Source organism: Dermacentor variabilis, chromosome 11 (genome assembly GCF_050947875.1).
Source record: "Dermacentor variabilis isolate Ectoservices chromosome 11, ASM5094787v1, whole genome shotgun sequence".
Classification (NCBI taxonomy): Eukaryota; Metazoa; Arthropoda; class Arachnida; order Ixodida; family Ixodidae; genus Dermacentor; species Dermacentor variabilis.
Genome location: NC_134578.1, coordinates 79,098,841 through 79,120,238, shown reverse-complemented (window position 1 = coordinate 79,120,238; position 21,398 = coordinate 79,098,841). Strand labels below are relative to the sequence as shown.

General features: G+C 45.4%; 1 long non-coding RNA gene across 1 annotated transcript; it reads right to left on the bottom strand.

The window, feature by feature from the left end:
* Window positions 1-8,603: 8,603 nt before the first annotated feature.
* Window positions 8,604-20,903, bottom strand: LOC142564595 (uncharacterized). Its single transcript, XR_012824622.1, has 3 exons — window positions 20,643-20,903; window positions 12,542-12,747; window positions 8,604-8,702 (listed from the first exon to the last, which is right to left on the bottom strand). It is a non-coding gene; the product is annotated as an uncharacterized LOC142564595 (long non-coding RNA).
* Between the last annotated feature and the right edge of the window lie 495 nt (window positions 20,904-21,398).

Genomic DNA, 21,398 nt, shown 5'->3' with positions numbered 1-21,398 from the left:
TGCTATATGTGCTACCTTGCTATATATGTGCTTTATGTGTGTGCTATGTATGTGCACATCGCGTGTCCCTGGGCGAGCTTCATTGTAGGCTCATCGTGGTTCTGCTAATTGGGCATGGATGTTCACTGGCGTTCTCTCGGGGCAATCCAGGTGAGTGCGCTGACTATCTCGCTATTCTATATAGACCTTTCCATGAGGGCGAGAAATCACCCACGTTTGCACGGCCAGTCTGTGATAAGTGGTCGCGCTGGTGCCTTTTCTGTTTTCAGCAAGCGATCGCAAGAATTGAGCCAGTCAATATGGCATTACGGCAACGTGTGGATGCTTTTGTTGGAGGGATGTCGGGCTGCATTCGCAGCATTCTATTTACCCGTTTCACATAGGGCACCTTAAATCAACACGCTAACATTGTAGCACTCATTTAAATGCCATCTCTAGCGTACTCTTTGCTTATCTAATTAGAGAGACGCCGTGCACGTTCATAAGGCATGTTTCTTGAGATACTGTTCTGCGTTAGGAGCCCCGGCTACACGTTACAGTTGCTTTCAACGTACATAAACTTCGAAAACTTCTTGTATCAAAAGTTTATTTATTGCTCAACACAACCACTATATTATTTTCCTAAAAATCTTTAGGTCTGCGTGCCACACCGGAAATAAGTTTTTACTCAAAGCAAGGAATACTTCAGCACATCATGAGTGATATTTATGGTCACCTCTGCGTAAGGAAACACTGGAAGTTGTGAGCGATCGTATGATGGATTCTCGTGAAGTATAATAATCTGATAGAAAGCACGTCGAAATGTTTTTGAATAAGATGGTCGCAAAAACACGATTTCATGTTGTTGAGTTAATGAGACTCCATTCCTATCATTCAAGGAACCCAAAGAGCGGTTATTCTTGTACACTTGTACACATACTGCTTGCCAGAATACATACATACATACATACATACATACATACATACATACATACATACATACATACATACATACATACATACATACATACATACATACATACATACATACATACATACATACATACATACATACATACATACATACATACATACATACATACATACATACATACATACATACATACATACATACATACATACATACATACATACATACATACATACATACATATTATATCACATCAAAATAGACTATTAGTCGTGCCCGCGGAAGCGTAAATCACTTGTGGGCGAGACACGGCAGTCACTAAAGTGTCTACTTAGCAAATACACACGGTGAAAAAGACATAGAGAGAATTAGGAAGACAAGTATGAGATAAAAAAATAAATAAAAAAATATTTAAAATGCACAGCAGTAAGGACGGTACATAAATGGCTCACGTATAACGAGAACCAAACTATATGGGTTTATCAAAACCAAATAATTTAACCGATGTGGAAAAAATTAAATAAAACGCAAGAGACAATAACACCCATACAGCGTCGTTAAAAAACCGCGGAGTTGTAGACGATAAGTATTGTACAGAATAGGTAGCGAATATTTCAGAGCGGATTAAAATTCTTTTAGTAACTAAAAATAAGATTCCACAGGCAATTTGATTAAAGTAAAAGCGAGACATATTAGTACATAAAGACAAAATCATTCTAGTTTGTGCCTCCCTGTGCAAGTATGACGCCTTAAACATGATGTGTATCATGCAATAACCTATGCGTTGTACGCTGTCCGGTTGGCCAGCCATATTGTCCGGTGGGCCAGCAATTTTGGCCAGCCAATAGTGAAGAGTTAAAACATGCACCTTGTGGTTAGCAGTCATAGCTATTTTGTTAAATGCGTGCCAAACTTACCAACCGAATGGCTGCTCGTCAGGATTGTCTCGTCATTCACACCGACAACTGCACAGTTTGTGTCTGCGTACAAAAAGTACCACTGAGGTGCTCGGAGTGAATACCCATGCTGTCCTGCGGGGAAGCCAAAGTTGAACCCAAAATAACAAATGTGAGCATTCAGTATGTCATATCACAATGCACAAGGCTTTATTGCCAGCATGAGCTTTGCGAAAAATACACTCCTAGCTTATACCAGCACGGATGTAAAGAAAATAATGCGGAACCAGCCGTCACAAAAATTTATTCTGGAGTGCGCCCTATGCTTAGAGGATATAAATGGCATTGAAGGCCGTCAGTTACCCTCTCAGCCACAAAATATTTCAGTGACTTATAGAACGGAAGGGTATTTGCGGACATAAGCACTGACTCTATTGCTTGTCCAGATTTGCCGACACTACCTCAGAATTATGGCATTTGGAGAATTTTCTCGCTTTCGTTAAGACTGCGTTGCGTTCACACTTCATTCGCAAATTGTCTTTGTAGATGTCAGAGTAATTATTACTGTGAAAACCAGTATTGGGCTACTTCAGTCGTTATGATCCCATCTACCTAATATCTAGCCTCCCACGCTGATTCAGCGGCCCAAGTTGTATAATTGCCTGGTCCACTTGTGCACCACGTAGTTATTCCGCCGTGGCTATTTCATCGTCGTCAATGCAGGTTCGTGATCTTCCTCTAGTCACGCCGTCGTCCTCACGCCTTCAAACCCGAAGCAGTGGTCCAAATTTTCTAGTAGTTTGGGCCACAAGGTATGGGCTCGTGGTAATGGTGCCGTCGTGGTTGTTATATCATATTGATTTCAGCTTTGTCATCCGACTCTCGTCATGTTATCATCGTCACACCATGGCCCTCATACAGTTGCTATATATTTCTTCTCGCATTGCAATCAGGATGCAATCGTGGTCCTAAATAATCGTCATTAAAGCTTCGTGATCTAACTCTTGTCATTCTGTCATCGTCGCGCCTTGCACTCCTATCCAGTGGTCCAGGTTGTCTAATAGCTTGAAGCAGTAGCTATGGACTCGTAGTCCTCATGCCATCTTGTTTATTTTATAGTTGTGGTTCCAGGTTTGTATTCCGATCGTGACGTCGTCACCATGCAGTCGTTATGAATTCCTTATCACATCGTCATCGTGATACCATCGTTGTAATGCAATCATCGTCATTACAGCTTCTTCACTTGACTCTCGTTATTCTGACGTATTCCACTCCGTCTCAGTGGTACAAGTTTTCTGATAACTAGGGCCACCAGTTATGTGTTTGGGGTCGTGATCTCGTTGTGGTCATCACAACATCCTCATTCATCATCTGACTTTCGTTGTGCCGTCTTCATCACACCACCATCGTCACAAAGCCCTCATCATGACGTCATCACGCTGTAGTTTCATCACTGTCAACACTTTAATAACGTCTTCCGATTATCTTTATACCGTCGTCATACCGCATGCATCTTTCGAATAACGCCCATCTTTCTACGGCAGTGAATGGAAATCATGCTATCGTGATTTAATCGTGAATATGACAGCCTTGTTATGCCATCATGGTGAGAAACTTGGTATCATGCTTCTGTTATCAGACCGTCGTCGTCATGCCGTAGTGTACGTACCGTCGTCATTAGCATCTTCGTCATACGACTCGTTCATACCGTGGTCTTGACGCCGTCGTCGTAATACAGGTTTGATGATGTAGTCATCGCTGTAGCATTGTCAGTATAGGCTCACAGTCATCCCATTGTCCTCATAGTGTTTCTTTTGCTCTGACATGCCCTAACCGTTCAGCACTGGCACAAAGTCTGTGATGTACCACACTTATAAGTCGCCGCATCCTTTGCTCGATTGCAAAGACGCTCTCTTCATAATATGCCACTCAGTTAACATTATCTGTCCTAAATTCGCATCTTGTGCGAACAATTTAGTCGAATAGTTCACTAGAAATGAACAAAGTCGATTTCTTAACTGTGTTTCATACTTTCCAGTGAACAATCGATACTACCTGGTATTTCAATTTCTGCAACTCCAGCTTTAAAAAATACTGTCTTCTCCAGTGCGTTGTTTTCTACACTTGCTCAGTAACGTAATTTCTACGAGAACCTTTAGAAGTGATTTAATGATACACATTGTTACGATGGGGTGCATTTATTTAAAGATGAATTGATGAAAAGGGGTGAACGGTTACCGCCTCGACACCGAGGCGCTTAAAAAAAGCACCCTTCGTCCCCCTGTTCTTGCGCCCTCGCTCACTTTAGCATAACCCAACTCCCTTCACAGACAAAACCAGCTGAGTGAGTAGGTATTACGTGCACTCTTCCTCACACCAATTACAGTGCTTCAAGCGGGCGACGTGAACAAGCTGCGTCTTCTTGGAGCAGTCCCTATGAAACACTAAAGGACCAATATAATTGGTCACATTAATTGAGGGATCGGCGATGACGGAAGGCCAGATGTAATGAGCTAGCAACTTCGGGCACAGGCCATGCCTGCGAAGTAGTGCTCAAAGCTATACTAGCTCTCTTTTGTCTAGTGACATATGCTGAGGCCGTGAGAATAGCTGAGGTACGCGACGTGCTTCCTCAGAGTGGCAGAGGGTGTGGGGTATAGATTAGTCAGAATAAGGAATAAAAAGTAGGATTGTGTCACAGAAGCTGCGAGGTGGGATGACGTAAAGATAGAAGGGGCTTTAGCCGTCCGTTTTACGCACTGCAGTGCTGTAGGCGTATGCGATAAAAGGCATGATGTCGTCCCACTCTTTGTGCCTCGAATTGATATACATCGAAAGCATGTTGGTCAAACTTCTGTTTATGCGTTCGGAGAGACCATTTGTCTGCGGGCGATATGGGGTTTCATGACGAAATTGGCAAGCACAGTATCGCAACAGCCCTTCTGTAGGTCCGGTAACGAACTGGCGAAAACAATCGTTCACAATAATACGAAGGTGGCTATGACGCAGGTCCGCAGGAAGCTCAGAACATCTATAGCCGTGACCTGTGCCATCACTGCGGTTTCAGCATGACGCGTCAGATGGTTAACAAAGATAAGAATTCAACGGCTGTAGTTTATAGAGCGTGGAAATGCGCCGAGGATATCAACTCCAACCATTTCAAAAGGAGATGATGGCGGTACATCAATGTGTAGGAGTCTGACTGCAGCAGTATTCGGGCACTTGAATTGATGGCACTTGTCACAACCGACCACATATTTTTCTATATTCCGCCGCATACGAGGTGATTAGAATGCTAGTATATATTGTGGCAAAACACATCTCAGCGTCGGTCGCCTCATTGGGCATAGCACGGAGCACGTGCGTCTTGAAATTCTCAGGGACCACTAATAGGTGTCGGGCACCATTAGCCGCGTAATTTCTTTTGTAGTGATGGCCATATTTTATAAGAAAGCCATTGTTACCTGTCGGTTGAGCAGCTGAGGTGAAGAGGTTGTCCAGGCTGCGATCGTTGCAATGCTCTTCCCGGAAGGTGTTCAGGTGGGGAAAAAGAATTTAGTCGATGGCAGCTAGAAGCTAATCGAAATTGTTGGCGTAACATGAAGTTTTTGGTAGAGAGAGCTCGCAAGGCACTCGGTGTATGCATGATGGTGGCCACTCTTGTAACGCCCTGCAAAGTCAAATTCTTGCAAATGTAGCACCCATCGAGCAAGGCGGCCGATGAGTGGCGGAGACCAACCAACCAACATAGTAAATAGTGATTACTAACGATCGTATACCGGTACCCGTAGGGATACCGGGAGACCCAATGAGCAGCAAAAACCACTTCGCTGTTTTCTTGCTTAGAGACGGTTGAATTCTAGTTGGCCTTGCTCAATAAACGGCTGGCGTAGGCAACGGCGTGCTCGGAGTCATCAAAACGCAGGACGAGGACGAAGCCGAGGTTGATGCCAATCGTATTGGTGCGCAAAACATTTGAAATACGGCCAAAGTTCCAAGAAACTTGTCAGCTGGCTTTGTCTCTGCGGTTGTTCAACGTCGCTAACTGCAGCGACATTATGTGAGTCTAGTCATACACCGAGCTTGACTTCTAGATGTCCAAGTACTAGTGGCTCTGGTTGCTCAGGGCGACATTTCTTTTCGTTGAGGGTAAGGGCAGCTTGTTCAAGGCATGTCAGAACAACGTCAAGTCGATGATGATGATTTGAAAAAGTGTATCTGGAAATGACATGTTATGGTAACATAAACAAACATCCAAGTTGAAGCCGCGCACTAGCGTGTCAATAATTTTTTTTAGTGTCGCAGGCGTGTTTCTCAAACTGAGCGGCTTGAAATTGCAATCAGACTGGGTTAATGCAAGTCGCCTAGTGTCACAAATTCGGTTTTCTCTTGGTGCACTGAATGCGTGGGTAACTGCCTGTAGCCCGATCGGAGGTTCACAGATCAAAGTAGGATCGAATCTGAAGACAGCCGATAACGTGATCCATGTGAGGGAGCAGATACTCATGCTCTTCTGTCACTGAACTTGGGCGCCAGTAGTCCACGCGAAACCTCCAGCATGCATCTTTATATTTCTCGATGTTGACAGGCGCAGCGCAAGGGCTAGAGGAATCTTGGATGACGCCCCTGGCTGGCTAATCGTCAACCTATTGAGCGATGATCCTACGCTCCGACGCCGGACACATATTAACTTTTCTGCCTTATGAGATGCATGAAGTCTGTGTCCGTCCTGTGGCTCGCCGACGTCAAATTCAACTTAATGCATGTTATCTGGGAAATAAACGTTCGCAGTGCACACAGCATTAGGTCCGACCAACTATCCACTCACACTACGATATATATTAGCGTTATGTCAGCGACACGTCGCTTTGCGGCCCTGTCCGCTTTAGAAATCCAGCTGAAACGGAGGCACTCGCTCCTGTGTCCACTAAGGCCAACTTTGCAACATTGTCTACTAAAACACTAACCTTGTTCTCACATATGATGACTGGCGCAGGAATAAACCGCGTAGCTGAACATGACTGGCTACCTCTACTAAAGCGGTGCGCTCCTAGATTCCTTGCGGCGGTGACATGAAACGTGGTCCAGTACATGCGCTGACGTGAGAGTGGCGGCCTCAAGCTCCGCACAGAAGTTCGTGAGTCACTGCGGTAATTTTTCTGGTATTTCGTGCTTTTATCAGTCAGAGGACCAACGTGTTTCGTCAGGGTGCCGATTGCCGCGCTCATAAAGAGTATACGGTCGCTCATAGAACGGTATTGACGTGCGACAGTGGCGAGGACAAAATGGGCCCAAGTGGCCGCGAACGCCGCATTGGAAGCAGATGAGACGCTCACAGAACGCAGTGAAAGTGTCAGCAGAAGCATACCTGTCAACGGAATGGTCAATCCCCTATAGAGAAACTGCAGTCAGTCTACTTGAATGGCCGCTGCGGAAGTGGTATATGGGATGTGCGTTCATAGTAGTGTTTGTCACTGTTGGACGAGGCACGAAGCTTTAGCTATCTAATTAGACGGCGGTGACGAACGCCTCACCGAAGTCGCAGGAGGAAAAAGGCTCACGAACCCAAGCAGCGATGAGGGAAACCACCTGACGTCAGTCAAGCTATGGGCACACCACTTGCCGAATCACTGGCGCGAGGTCGGATGAAGCTGAGACCACATCAACGCTGGTGATGTTAGTTACGTTGGCTTAAGTGAATGACTTCACTTAAGGACTGCAGACTGTCTGTTCCGATCAGGAACTCGTGCACGTTCTCGCTGATCCCTTTAAGAAGAAGAGCGACATCAGCGATCGGAAGATCCGTGGCCTTGCCCAACTTGAGCACATCTCGATGTACGTCGTGCAGGTTTGTCCGGAAACTTTAGCTCACTGCAAAAGCCTTTGCTCTGCACGCTTCATTTTAGGTGCTACGTCTCCTAAGCACCCTTGATTTCGCCTACAAACATCTCCCACGTAGTCAGGCTTCGCGGTTTTCAAGCCACAAAGACGCGGTTCCCTTGAGGATGAAGGCAACGTCGTTAAGGTGGCCGGTCACGTTCGAGCCCTTGCTCCTCGGTAGAACCCGAGCCATCAGTACACGTTTTTCCCGTCTTTTCCGGCGAAGGCTAGTGTCTCGATGTAGATCTGCCATGTTATTTTGGAAGAAGAGGGCGGGTTGTCTCCGTCGAAACCTATCTGAGAGGGCCAACGGGCATTTCAACGACTTCGCCGAAGCTCTGCGGTTCGCGCCTCTGCGGCCCGTTCGTCTTCGTTATTCGGGAGCGCCATCCTTTTACCCCGCGCCTTCACAAAACTGTTAAGGTGGAGCGGGTATACTTTAAAATGAAATGAAGGAAAAGGGGCAAAGGGTTGCCACACCAACAGCGATCCATTGCGAAGACAAGCGTACTTGTCCTCCTGATTTTCCGTAAATGCTGCGGCTTTGACGTAACAATATTTTACAGTGTATTTTATTAAAATAGCAACTTTCTGGTCCTTTTCCATATTAGTGCCAAGAAGTATTTCGATGCGCTGTGTTTACTGCGTATCAATAAACTTGTGAGCCATCTTTTATGTACATGAGGAGTTTGCGCCGGTCAATGAAGTGGAGCAGGAAGCTACGCTAATAAGAATCATTTCACAGAGTGTAGTGACGTTCTTCAAGCGTATATTTTCTCCCCGCGATAGAACCTAGCTATAAGATAAGAACAAAGGTATAAGTTGAGTGTAAGCGGTATTAAGCTACTAGAGTTTCCATTGACAACGTCCGTAGTCGGTCTTGCTTAGCACAATAGGCGTCATATAAATTGTACTTACTTGTTCGGATCCATGACTTTACATAATTGAAGCCACGCGCAGTTTTCGAAATGGACATGTGTGCCTTGGAAAACTGCATACGTATTTTCGCGGTAGGCCTGGGAGTGAAACAGAAAATTGACACAATTAAATGTTGAATTTTAAATACAAATTTATCCAAGGTTGTGATAAATGTTCTCATTGTCGCATGTCGATTACTGAGCCTTCTATAGGAAAATCAGAAAAGAAGATATTGTTGCTGTGTTACAAAGTGACTATCTCGTGGTCTTGAATGGTGTTCAAAATAGAGAAATAAATGAAATACTAAAAATGCGTTCATGTTATTTTTAACGTAAAAAACACATGCTCACCTCTGAGTATGCCTTCAATAATATAGTGAAGCAAAAATCACTGCACAAATACTTAGGTGTGACATTCTCAGCCGATTGTTCATGGAATGGTCACGGTGGTACTGTGGTTGCTAAGACCGCCAGGACCCTAACTTTTTACAGCGAAATCTGAGTTACACGCCGCCCTGTTTTAAATCAACTGCTTAGCTAACGTACATTCAACCAATGCTCGATAATGCTTGTGCCGTGTGGGTTCTTCGCAAAAAAACCAAGTGATAAACTTGAAAAAATCCACAACAGAACAGCAAAGTTTGCCTTAAGGCAGTAGTCACCCATTGATAGCTGTATAAATATGAAAACTGAAATAGGATGGGAAATTCCTTCCTTTCGTCAAAGAAAGTTGAGTTTGAAATTCCCTTATCATACATTTCATACAAAAACCTGCATTCAAAAACAAATATACTTACACAGGCGCTATTTTGTCTCTCCACGCAATGATTATCGTTCCAAATTTTATAATACTGCAATAGAACTAATATCTGCACTGATCATTTTCGTTCGTTCCATTAGGAAATCGATTCCCCTATCAAGCCAGCAAGTGCGCTGTGTCAATGAAGATGCTTTTTTCGACATTGTAACCCCCAAACAGTAGTACCTTCGCGGAAAGCGGAGTAATCATTGAATAAGAAATAACGAATTACTTTTTATAAGAGAAAAACGCAGCGAAAAAAATTTTGACTGTGACTACATTTAATGAATATGATAAAAATATTTTAAGGCATGGCTAAAGCCTCTTATGTGAAATAGGTAGAGGAGGGTGGGGGAGGCATATTCATAGCCTTACTAGGAGCTTCGAATGCTTGGCGAGTCCACGAGCGAGTCCGAAATAAACTGGGCTAAACGTTCGAAATTTAGGGTTGCTCTGCTATATGCATATGTTGGAGCAAATGAATACAAGCTGAGCATTTTCTTGTGTAATTCGGCATGGTTTTTATATAAGTTTCATTGCAATGATTGATTCGAACTGTGCAGTGGCACACATGGTATCGATACTTTAACAAAAGCCTGTGAATGCTTGGAAGCTTTCATACTACTGAGTTGTTCATTTGTATCACAACAAGCGTATTTTTTATAAAGATGTATCACATGTTTTAGGCTATTGACACACCCAATGAATGATTTTCATGTTCTTTGTTTTCTTTATAAGAGGGTGAATCATATAGTCTTTACCGCTATTTTTTCGAAGCCAAATTATGGCTGCTAATGCGAAGTCAGCATATCTATTGCCAGCGGTGCACCTTTCTTGGACCGGTGTGGCCTCATTTGCCGGTAGCTCCGCGGTACGTCACTGCTGTCAGTTGAAAGTGGTGGTTCTGCTTCACACGTTCACGGGGTACGAACCACGAGGTGTGATTCGTTTTCGATGGACCAAGGGACGAGCGCCGATCTAAATGTGTAGGGAGATAAGACCCACGTATGGGGAAAGGTGCTCGCTTTGAGAAGTGTGAGGTGGGGCTGTTGTGTGTTCGCAAAAGGACCTGAAGACTTGTATGACAACGAGCGTTCAGGGAGGCCGCATGCGTCGCTGGCACACGACAACCTTTCCCGCGCCTAAGCGATGGTGAAAACGAAGCTGCATGTGAACGTCAAGAACAATTCTTTGGAGCTTGCCATTTCGTACGGGAGTAATAGCGACATCGTTCGCGGATGCTTAGGATAGCAGACGATTTCATGCCGACGGGTGTCTGAGCAGTCGGATGGCATGATGAAATGCAAGCGAGTGATTGCTTCCGTGAATCATCTGCAACGGTATGCCGAGGAAGTTCAAATTTTCGTTGACTGCATTGTTACTGGCGATGAAAACTAGATACTGCATTTCAGGCCAGAATTGAAACAGGATAGCGTGGTTTGGAAACATTGGTGTTCGCTTGTGACAAATAAAATTCAGTTCGATGCCATCGGTTGGGAAAGTGACGTTAAAGTTCTTCTGGGACCGCCGAGGACCACTCCTGTTAGATTTCCAGCCACGGCGTGCAACCATCAACGCCCAGAGTTATTTTTCCACACTGCCATGTCTGCTGGCGGCCGTCAGGCGAAAACGCCGAGGAATTCTCGATGTGGGGAATGCGGTTATGCTCCACGACAATTCGAGGCCGCATGTCGCAGTCAAAACCGCCGACAAGCTCCGGTCATTTCACTGGGAGAGTCCTGACTGCCCACCATATATATAGTCCGGACTTTGCCACGACTAATTTTCAAGTTTTTGGTGCACTGAGGAAGTTCCTGGCAGCACACCGGTTCTCGTGCAACGACGAAGCCAAGACACCAGTCCGACGGTGGCTCTACAGTCAGCTGGATGAATTCCACCACAGCAACATCTCAAATTTAGCGTTTCCTTGCGACAAATCTGTGAATTGCTGTGGGAATGTGTGAAAAAGTATTGCGAAGTACGCAGAATAGGACATATACAGTTTAATTACCTGCATATGACTAATATGGGCTAATAAAAGATAGGAGCAAAAACTTTCTCATTCCCTTTCGTATGTTCCAGTTTTCCTACGGACTTCTCCAAGGATAATTCCTTATATGTATTTTAATAACTGAGCAGTGTAAATTATAGCTTCTGGCGAAAGCTTGTCGGATATTTTCCCGAGTTTTCATGGAACTGCATTTTATACCGTTGCAAGCTCATTGCTCGTACGCCCCTGGGTATTCGGTGTGTTTAGGTGAGTAAGAACACAAAGCGTAAAACACTTTAACATGTGTGTAAGGTACAAAGCAGCAGTTTTCGGTATTGCTGATTCTTTTTAATATCCAAATAACCTTAGCATTGTTTTCAGGTTATATATTGCCACCTAGAATTTTTATTCCCATCATTCGCCCCTAGGTCCCAGCCAAAAAAAAAGGAAAACGTAATCATTTCTGTCCCCTGCAATTCTTGCCGCTTTGAGCAATTATTTCTAATTTAACTAACACATGTTTCATTAGTGCCAGTCTCTAACCAATGCCAATCAGACTGGACTCTAAACTACGCATCCCAAATTTTAGACGTAGACTGCACCCCTGCACTATACAAAAGAAAGAAGGCTGCGGGTTAGGAGAGAAATTGTCCAACGTGTTCACTTTGCAACGTGTCCATTGTGACAATCAGGTGAACGGGATATAAAACATGACACTTCAATTGATTCTCCGCAAAGACGGTCTCATGTTAGTCTCTGCAGGCTGAATACTCTCGGACGCGGTATTCGCCCGGTCACTCCTTTATCGTTTCGACACCGGACTTGTGACCATTGTTATCGGAGGCAGTTTGTCGTTTGGACAAAGATAGTGTGCCCTATGCATTCTAGCCTTTCAGAGTGTAGTGTAGTAACAGATTTGGTCGCAGCAATTTTGATCCGCAATTCTGCAAATTAATGGTGCCGACCCTCCACGAATTATAGTATAACTGGTTTTGCGCAACCAGTGAAGTATCATTAGATTAAACGTCGCTTCGCATGGGTGCATAAATAAAGCAGATATTGCTACAAACACAAGCATTTCCTTTCTTAAATTATTGTAGTTTGGCCTCGCTGACATTTTTTTTAATGGAATGTTCTGAAACTCCTTACCATTTCAAAGCTTCTTGAGAAGATCCTGGATTAGGTTGTGTCACACTGGAACTTCTATTCTGATAAGTAAAGGTCGTGCTTAGTCTGTGGTGTTGCATGTCAACGAAAGGGTAAAAGGGTGCCATGACGCACATGCAATTCTCCAGCCCTCCTGCCACGTCGTATGTTCTTCTTAGCATAAAATACGTCAAACGCCGCGAAAAGAACTGCAACAATCAGAAGTTGACATTATGACGCAAAGGTATTCAACATTTTTCTGTTCCATTTCTACAATCAGGTATTCACGGTTGATTCAAACATCTTTAGTCCCCCCCCCCGCGCTTCTCTATACGCGAAGGCAGCGAAACTGCGTGTGCACTTCTCTTCTGACATGACATGCACTCACTTATTATGAATAATTAGAACGAACAAAACGAAAATAATCACTTCTCATCCTGCGGCTTCGTTTCCATCAGTCCTCCAGTATTGGTCAAAATTTTTGAGCATTCAGCCACTTTGCCTGTCTGCCACGCGACGTCACAAAACCGCTTAAACTCTCTACGTTCAAGTGACCTGCACGCATTGACGATGCGTGAGTATGCCCAACGAGACTGTTTTTCTTTTTCACAAATACCGGAGACTGCCCATTCCGAAACGAATAGATGTCTGCTCGCCGATTTGTCTGGCACCGGTTACGTGATGTTGTCCGCGAGAAGGCATTTATGAGCGCGTGCAATTTTGGTATGGATAGATAACGTTGTTAGGCCCTTTTGACTTGTAAAAGACATACCCCTGCCAAATACTCTCCTCTGAAGATCCATTTTAGCAGTGCATTAACATTTATGTTGCCGATCAACGCGATTTTCTACCAGGCACCGAAACGTAAGCGGCCCAATCGCCGCAGCCGGCATCGCCCTCCTCATCAAGTCATATATTTTCACGTTGCTAGCTCAGCATCAGCGAAATTCGTTCTACTCCTGCGGGCTCTATGCCTCTTGTCAGTCAATTAAACAAGAAATACCCGGCAAGGTAGGCAAGGCTCTTCGCTTTGAACGCCAACAAAAGTGGCCTCCTTTAAATGAAGGGAGGGTATCATTGGCTTGTTCAAACAACGCTGTTGGTAAACGCCCGATGTTTGCGATGGCGGTTAGGCAAACTTGACGCCAGGAGGTTAGTATAGAAACAGATTCGAATGGTTGCATGTTTCAGGGCCTGTGTGCTATGAAGCATAAGCAGGTAGCCATCTGAAACGGTTTAATTCGCTATTTAAAGCTAACTGTGTACGAAAGCCATTGTTTGTTTTGAAATCGTCGGCAGTAGAAGGCGCCGTCGCTAACTATTATCACACAGTTACAAGATGCACTATCTTTTTCGTGCTTATGTTGGCCTAATTTGTGCATTTTTACGAAGTTTTCGAAGTGGACGTGTGTGCCATACAAAAGTACATACGTATTCTCGCGGTAGACCTGCGAATGAAACAGAGAATTGGCACATTTAAATCTTGAATGTTACATGTAAATTTAGCCAAGGTTGGGAGAAATGCCGTCATTGTCGCTTGTCGATGACTGAGCCTTATATAGGAACATTAGAAAAGAAGATATCGTTGCTCTGTTACAAAGTGACTTATCTGGTGGTTTTGAAGGGTGTTCAAGATATAGAAATAACTTAAGTACTAAAGAATGCATTCATTTTATTTTACACATAAACAACACACGCTAGCCCAGCTCATGCGAATGTTTGTTTTGAAATCCTTAGCAATAGAAGGCGTCATTGCTATCTATTATCACACAATTACAAGATCCACTTTTTTTTCAAGCTTATGGTGGCTTGATTCGTGCGCATTCTCCCAACTTTTGTTCATGATATTGAGTTTCATTGTTCTTTCTTCCTCGCTTACTTCTTTTACATATGAAACGGTTTACCAGCACAACTATTGTACGTACTCATTTTCGTGTGTCACGATTTTTACTGGGGGATGACGACGAAGTTACTGTGCTCGGTTGCTGGTTTCTTCGGGTGTTGCAGTTTTTCTCTATTTACATTATTTTCGTGCATCAGTAACAGGCAACGACGTTTGTGCGGAACCCTGAAGTCTTCTACGCTGCTGGGAGATCCTCCCCGCGGAGCTTGACATGGAAAATATGGTCTTGGATACGTCCGGCGGTCAGCATAGACCGCCGGCGGCCCGGAAGCGGCTCAGTTCGGTAGTAGCATCCGACGCTACTGATTCCGAGCTTTCTGACTCAAGATCTGAAGATTCGGATGCTTTCATACCTGTCAAGCACCACCGCCCACGACGGACGTCACCGGCATCGTCCTCAAGTGAAGGGACTATCATATACAACACCACCTAGACTACGACAGTAGCTTCCATTCCCGTCGACGCCATGGTAAGCCTGAATCTCTCGACAGAAACTTAATGATTTCTTCTTCAAACTTGCCCCTGGACTAATCCAAGAGGTTCGCGTGAACCGCTGGAAAAATGGCATTGCTGTTGACACAACTGATGACAAGAAGGTGCAAACTCTACTTGGTTTGTCTGAAATCTGTGGGGTCCACACACGTCCCTACATACCACAGGGCACAAATATAGAAGCTGGTGTCGTATCTGATGTGGACTTGGATCTCAAAGACGACGTTTTTAAGAACATGATCGTTTGCATGCCACCATGCAAAATAATTAGCGTTCGAAGGCTGGGCTCGTCAAAGTGTATGAAGATACTCTTCGCCTCTGGAAAGCTGCCTAGTCATATAAAGGCTGGACTTGTGCGTCATCCTGTTCGACCTTTCGTACCATGGCCTTTGCAATGCCATAAATGTTTTAAGAATGGTCAGGTTCAGGGCTTTTGCACCAGAGATCTGGTCTGTGCCAAATGCAGTGGGAATCACCATGTAGATTCCTCTGAAAGTCAGGCATATCGGTGCCCCAACTATAATGGTGAACATTTGGCAACGAATAAAGGATGTCCCTTATTGAAGAATGAACTAAAGGCACTAAAAGAGAAAGCCAAAAAGAAGGCAGCAGGAGATGAAAGCTCCCGTCGCCACCCCAGCTACTGGAAAGGCAGCGCGTTCAAAGAGTGATAAAGACACAACGCATCGGAAAGTAGGGGGGCGGACCTTCTGCCTCTCAGACACATCATGGCCAGCGCTTCCATCGAAACCGTCGGAACAAGTATCTACAAAGACTTCAACCACAGTGGAAAGCACTGCAAACACAGCACCTAAACCGGTACCGGCCAACGACGATGTGCAACTTGTCAATCTTCTAAACATGCTTGTCAACATCATCAGATCTCTAATCGCTGGTCGCCAGACACCAGCAGCGTCAGCAGCAGAGCAACTTTTGGAGGCACTCGTTCCTGTCCTCGACTGCCTTCGCTAGACGTTTTACCGGAAACAATTCTAACAGTTGTCAGCAGCCTCGCCCCTTTGTGCTGCAATGGAATGTCAGGTCGATGCGACCGCGGTACGCTGATCTAGTCCTTCGACTCATCGCTATGAAGACCCACCAGACGTTATAGCGCTTCAGGAAACTAACGTAAGGAAAGACGAATATCGATTGCCAGTCTTCGTGGGTGTCCACAGTAACACTCGATGCGCGGAACCAGCTTGTGGCTCTTTCCAGTGTGTGGAGGAGGCGCATACGCGCAATGCTTCAAGAGCATCAGTGTACGTTCGTGCTGACTTGAAATTCGCGGTTATTGACACAGACGGCATCTGTGACGATGCGTTTGAGTGTGTAGCTGTTACTGTGAGCCTCAGAGGTGTGTGTCAGATGTCTGTTGTGTATTATTGCCACGGCGGTGGCAAGCATATACAACAGGCCTACACATTCTTCCGATACCTCGCTACTTTACTGCTTAGTGTCTCGGTGTGGGGCATCGTTTGTGTTATGCGGAGATTTTAATGCCCACCATCCCCGATGGTGTAGCCGTCCCCAAGAGAATCGTGGGGCAGAGATTAACGAGATCATTATCAAGAACGATCTCCAAATACTGAATGACGGTTCACCTACATTTATAGGTGGAGGAAAGGAGCATTCCACTATAGACCTTGCGATATCAACGAGAAATGTGTGCTTAGCATGGTCATGGGAACCCGACCTGTGGGGCTCAGATCACCTACCCCTTTGGTTAACACCCCCACATACTGCGGGTTGCATGGATGTCGTTTATACAGCGACTAACTGGGACAAGTTCCGACAGCTGATCTCAGAGGCGCCATCTCAAGACAGCCTACTTAAACTTATGAGTGATTGCTTACGAAAAGCTACAGTACAACGACGACGGAGTATCGGCAAACCAAATCCCGATCTAAAGCTTTTGCGGCTCCGCGCATGTCGACGGCGCTCTTATAGATGGGCACAGCGCTTTAAACGATGCACCGACTGGACTATATACAATCGCATTGATGCAGCCATACGGCTGCATACAAAACAGCTTCGTCGCAAGAGCTGGGAAGCTTTGTGTAGTTTGTTGCATACTGGAAGTGGTTTGGAAATGTATGGCGCATACTGAAGGCTCTCTGCACTCCTCAAATCTGCAAGAATCCTACGGCTGCGTTGAGCATAGCGACTGGCCAGTCACCAAAAGTAATAGCGGAGGCATTTGCAGATATTTTGCTCTCTCCTGCATCCAGTGACACCACAGTTAGCGACCTTCGTTCTTTGACAAGTCACAGCACCATAACCGCTTCTTATGGTCCAGCCTGCCAGATGGATGAGGCAGATTTCACTCTTGAGGAGTGGGGACACGCGCTGAACCTCTCCAAACGCCGCACTGCTCCTGGCGAAGATGGTGTGACGTACCAAGCATTGCGGAACGTTGATAAGAGTTTCCATGGCCGTATATTGGACGAGTATAATGAAGTATGGAGAACCGGTGTAATCCCTGTCGAATGGAAATCGTCCGTGGTAATACCAATTTTAAAGCCCGGGCGTCCTTCAAGGCACCTAAAGTCCTACCGACCAATATCACTAGTTTCAAATGTCATTAAGTTAATGGAGCGAATGGTCTTGTTTCGTTTAGGTGTCAGGCTAGAGGAGCTGACTTTTTTCTCTGATGTCATGAGTGGCTTTCGGCGCCGCCGTTCGGCTCTGGACAGCATATCAGACCTTGTCTCAGCACTCGAATTTTCTAAAGAAAACAAGCATTCCGCCTACATGCTCTTTCTAGGCATACCGCAAGGTTTCGATTCAGTTCCACATAAGGCGATTATTTTGCTCTTGCAACCGCGGGAATTTCGGGTCGTCTGCTCCAATTTATGCACAATTTTCTATCGGAGCACCGGATGAAAGTGCGTGTCGGAGGAGTAACTAGTGAATACCGGAATGTAAATTGCGGTGTGCCACAGGGCAGCGTATTATCGCCGCTCTTGTTTAACACCCTACTCGCCGCACTTCCAAGTCGCTTGCCTCGGAACACTGACTTCCCTGTTAGCATAGCTGTCTACGCAGATGACATTGCCCTTTGAATAAGCGGCCCTTCGCACCTTGGTCCGCGGCTTCGTGAAAGCTTGCAAAGAGCTCTCAACGCTACTTACGAGTACTTGGGTGAAGTTGACCTGCTGATATCACCTGCTAAGTCGGCTGCAATAGCATATCACCCTAAACAACGTGCTCGTCGAACAATGAGCCGACTGTATCTTGACGAAACGCCTGTAAACTGGGTGCGGCAACAGCGTTATTTGTGGTTAATTGTGGATGATCGCATCTCTTGGCGTCCTGCCGTTAAATCTGTACGACGCAAATCGCACTCCCTCCTTAAGTATGTGGCCGCCTTGACTGCTCGAGGTGCTCGCTGCGACCAAACAACGGCTCTTCAGGTGTACCAGTCATCTGTACTCTCAGGCATGCTGCACGCATTACCAATCTTGAACATACCACCTAGTTTGATGGCTCAACTGGAGCGAGATCATCGCGTTACTCTTCGACTAATGCTTGGATTACCTCGTGAGGCGCAATCTATAGCATTACTCACTGAACCGCATCAGTTACCCCTGAGGCTGCAAGCAGATCAGAGAGCTCTGTATCATATTGAGCGTCTGCACCGCGCATCTAATGGTCAATCGCTCCTTGATCATCTCATTCACCGCCCGTTATCTCGAATGGGAAAAATGGCCGCAATATTTGTGGATATCACTACCATTTCTGAACATGCAGCTTCACATACGTCTCCGCCTCCAAAAGGTATCACGAAACACGTACTCCCCATTTACCTCACTATTCCTGACATGCACAAATAGTCTGACATGGCCGTTTCGGCAATATTCCAATAAGCTGAGTCTCATATGCTCGAAAAGTTTTCAGATTATCTTCAAGTTTTCACAGATGCATCCGTACACAACGACGGTCAAGGCGCCTCTGCATCATTTTTTCTGCCCCTCAACTCAAGTACGACGTATCCTTCAAATACCTCATCCAACTTCGTCAACAACTGCGGAACTAGCAGTGATTAATGTTGCACTAAAATACGTGAAAGAGGAGTTAACTACATCGAAAGTTGTCATCTTTACGGACTCCCGTACTGCCCTTAGCAGGTTACAACGCAGTGACCTTGATTGTCCACTTGTGCGCAGCATTACGGACTCTGCGAGCCAAATTACACCACGTGAGGTATCTGTCGTTGCTCAATGGATACCTTCACACGTAGGAATCGCCGGAAAGGAAGAGGCTGATCGGCTCGCTTCAAGTTGCGCTCATAACTGTGACTGCCCAGAAATTTTGTGCAAGCTTGATGAAGCTCGTCTCCTGATACGCCGCCACCTACTTAACCAGCATCCATATCAGCGTGTCGCAAATGGAACGTTCCCGCCCCGTGTTCGTAGTCGAGGCTTGCCTCGTGGCGCTAGAGCACAACTGCTCAAGCTGAGGGTTGGTTGCGCGAACGTGCACGAACGTTTATACAGACAAAGGCGTGTGGCAAGTCCATTGTGTGCGTCTTGTGGCTGCTACGAGACACTTCAGCACCTTATATTTTAGTGTCCCGCTTTCAGTGCGCCACGCATGTCGCTAGTGAGGAACTATCATCTCCTTGACCTGCGGAGTGCGACACTCGAGGAATGTTTATACCCAGTGGTTGTGCATCTACATGTGATCAGGCCCATCGCGCCCTACTAACCTTTCTAGAGTTAACTAACTTAGGTTCACGTTTGTAGCGTGAACATTCAACATTCTGTAGTAGCGGGACCTTCAGTGACCGACCCTACTGTGTGTGATCTGTACTGTGTCCTTACGCTTCTTCCTTCGAAGATGCGAGGTGGAGGGTTCAAACACCTTGTAATGTATATTGTGAACCGACTACTGGTGAAACGGTGATTGCGTGCAGCTATACTTGGCGTCTCATCGTGGAGCGCACAATTAGCCCGATAGCGAACTAGCCATGGATGTGATTGATAATTGTGGAGGCTGTTCGACGCGGCGTCACTTTGATTCCGGCTGCAGAGTCAAAACTCGGCAGAACAACGTGCGTAGTGTACTGTGTTGTACTTTAGTCTTTAGATTTGTGCTGTTGCTCTTCCTTTCCTCTTTCCTCCTTTCCTTCCTATCTTCTATTTTGTGTTGCTGCCACCTCCCTTCAGAAGAGTAGGTAGGCATTGTGCCCCTTCCGGTGGCAGTTGCCAGCCTGCTCCTCGCTGTCCCTTTCCTGTTAACTGTGTATATGTGAATATGTGTTCAAATCAAATAACAATAATTTTTACTGTTTATGAATATAGTCTAGGCAAGATAGAAGTTCAAGCGACGACGGAAGTCTGAAGTCTTCAATCGAACATAATTTGTTGTTCGACCAGTGCTGATTGACGGTTATTGCGAAAGTTGCAGGAAGTTTCTGTTCATTTACTGTAGTAAGTATACGTAAAACGCTGGTAGTAAGAACAACTTAATTGTCTGAAGGAGGTGTCAGGTACAGCAATCACTTAAGGTCAGAAAATCTTGAACGAAATATGCCTAGGCGACGCTTACGTTGTTCAAAAGCACAATCGGAATAATATGATTCTGTGCCCACTCTTTCGTATTCACTTGAACATATTGCTAGCGAGCAACGTCTGGATCCGCAGAAGCCTTGAAAGAGCATGGATTGACAAGAAAAATCTCAAATCAAGAGTGCACAGGCGTACTTACCGTCCATCCATCCAAGAATTTTGTGTGTTCCTTAGTTTGATTATTTTGCTCCCCGCTTCCATCTGCAGTCCTCGCGAAGTAAATTGTTGCAAGAATAAGCAACAACGTTGCTCTCATTTCAGTCTATATGATAGCATTCGCGCACGAAACGCACTTTTGCAGACAATTTCTCAATGCTGTCGAATAAAAGGAAGGCATATTTCCGCACGGCGCCCTTGTATCGCAACGCAAAATGGCGACGGACAATGGGGGCGAGCAATTCTCTTCGGAACAACGCGCGATTGTGGCGGAATGCCTCAATGACGCGGCAACTATTCTTAGGTAGCGTTCCTTGCACCACGAAGCAATGAAGAATAATAAGCCATAGTGACTTTCCACTGAGAAAGCACATTGTCAAATACAGGTAGCGCTCACTCAAGATATGAAAAAGGATCTAATGTGTAGGTAAAATGTATAAGAACAGCAAGTAAGCGGTAGGTAACATTAAAGGTAGACAAGGTGTACTTGTGTTCGTTAATGTAACACGCGGTTTGTTGTTGAGACTGCACAACCCTCGAGACTGACCCACATCAATCAACTCATTCATCACTATTGCAGGTTCAACAAACAGAGCCAGTATCTCTAGTGGGCCTTGCAACACAAGACAATAAGTTTTACTGAAAAGGAAGTCCCGGCACTTGAGCCCAGTGAACCTCACGATTTGCATTGACCGTTCGTTATCGTGGGCTTTCGTAACCTTCCACACATGCATATTTG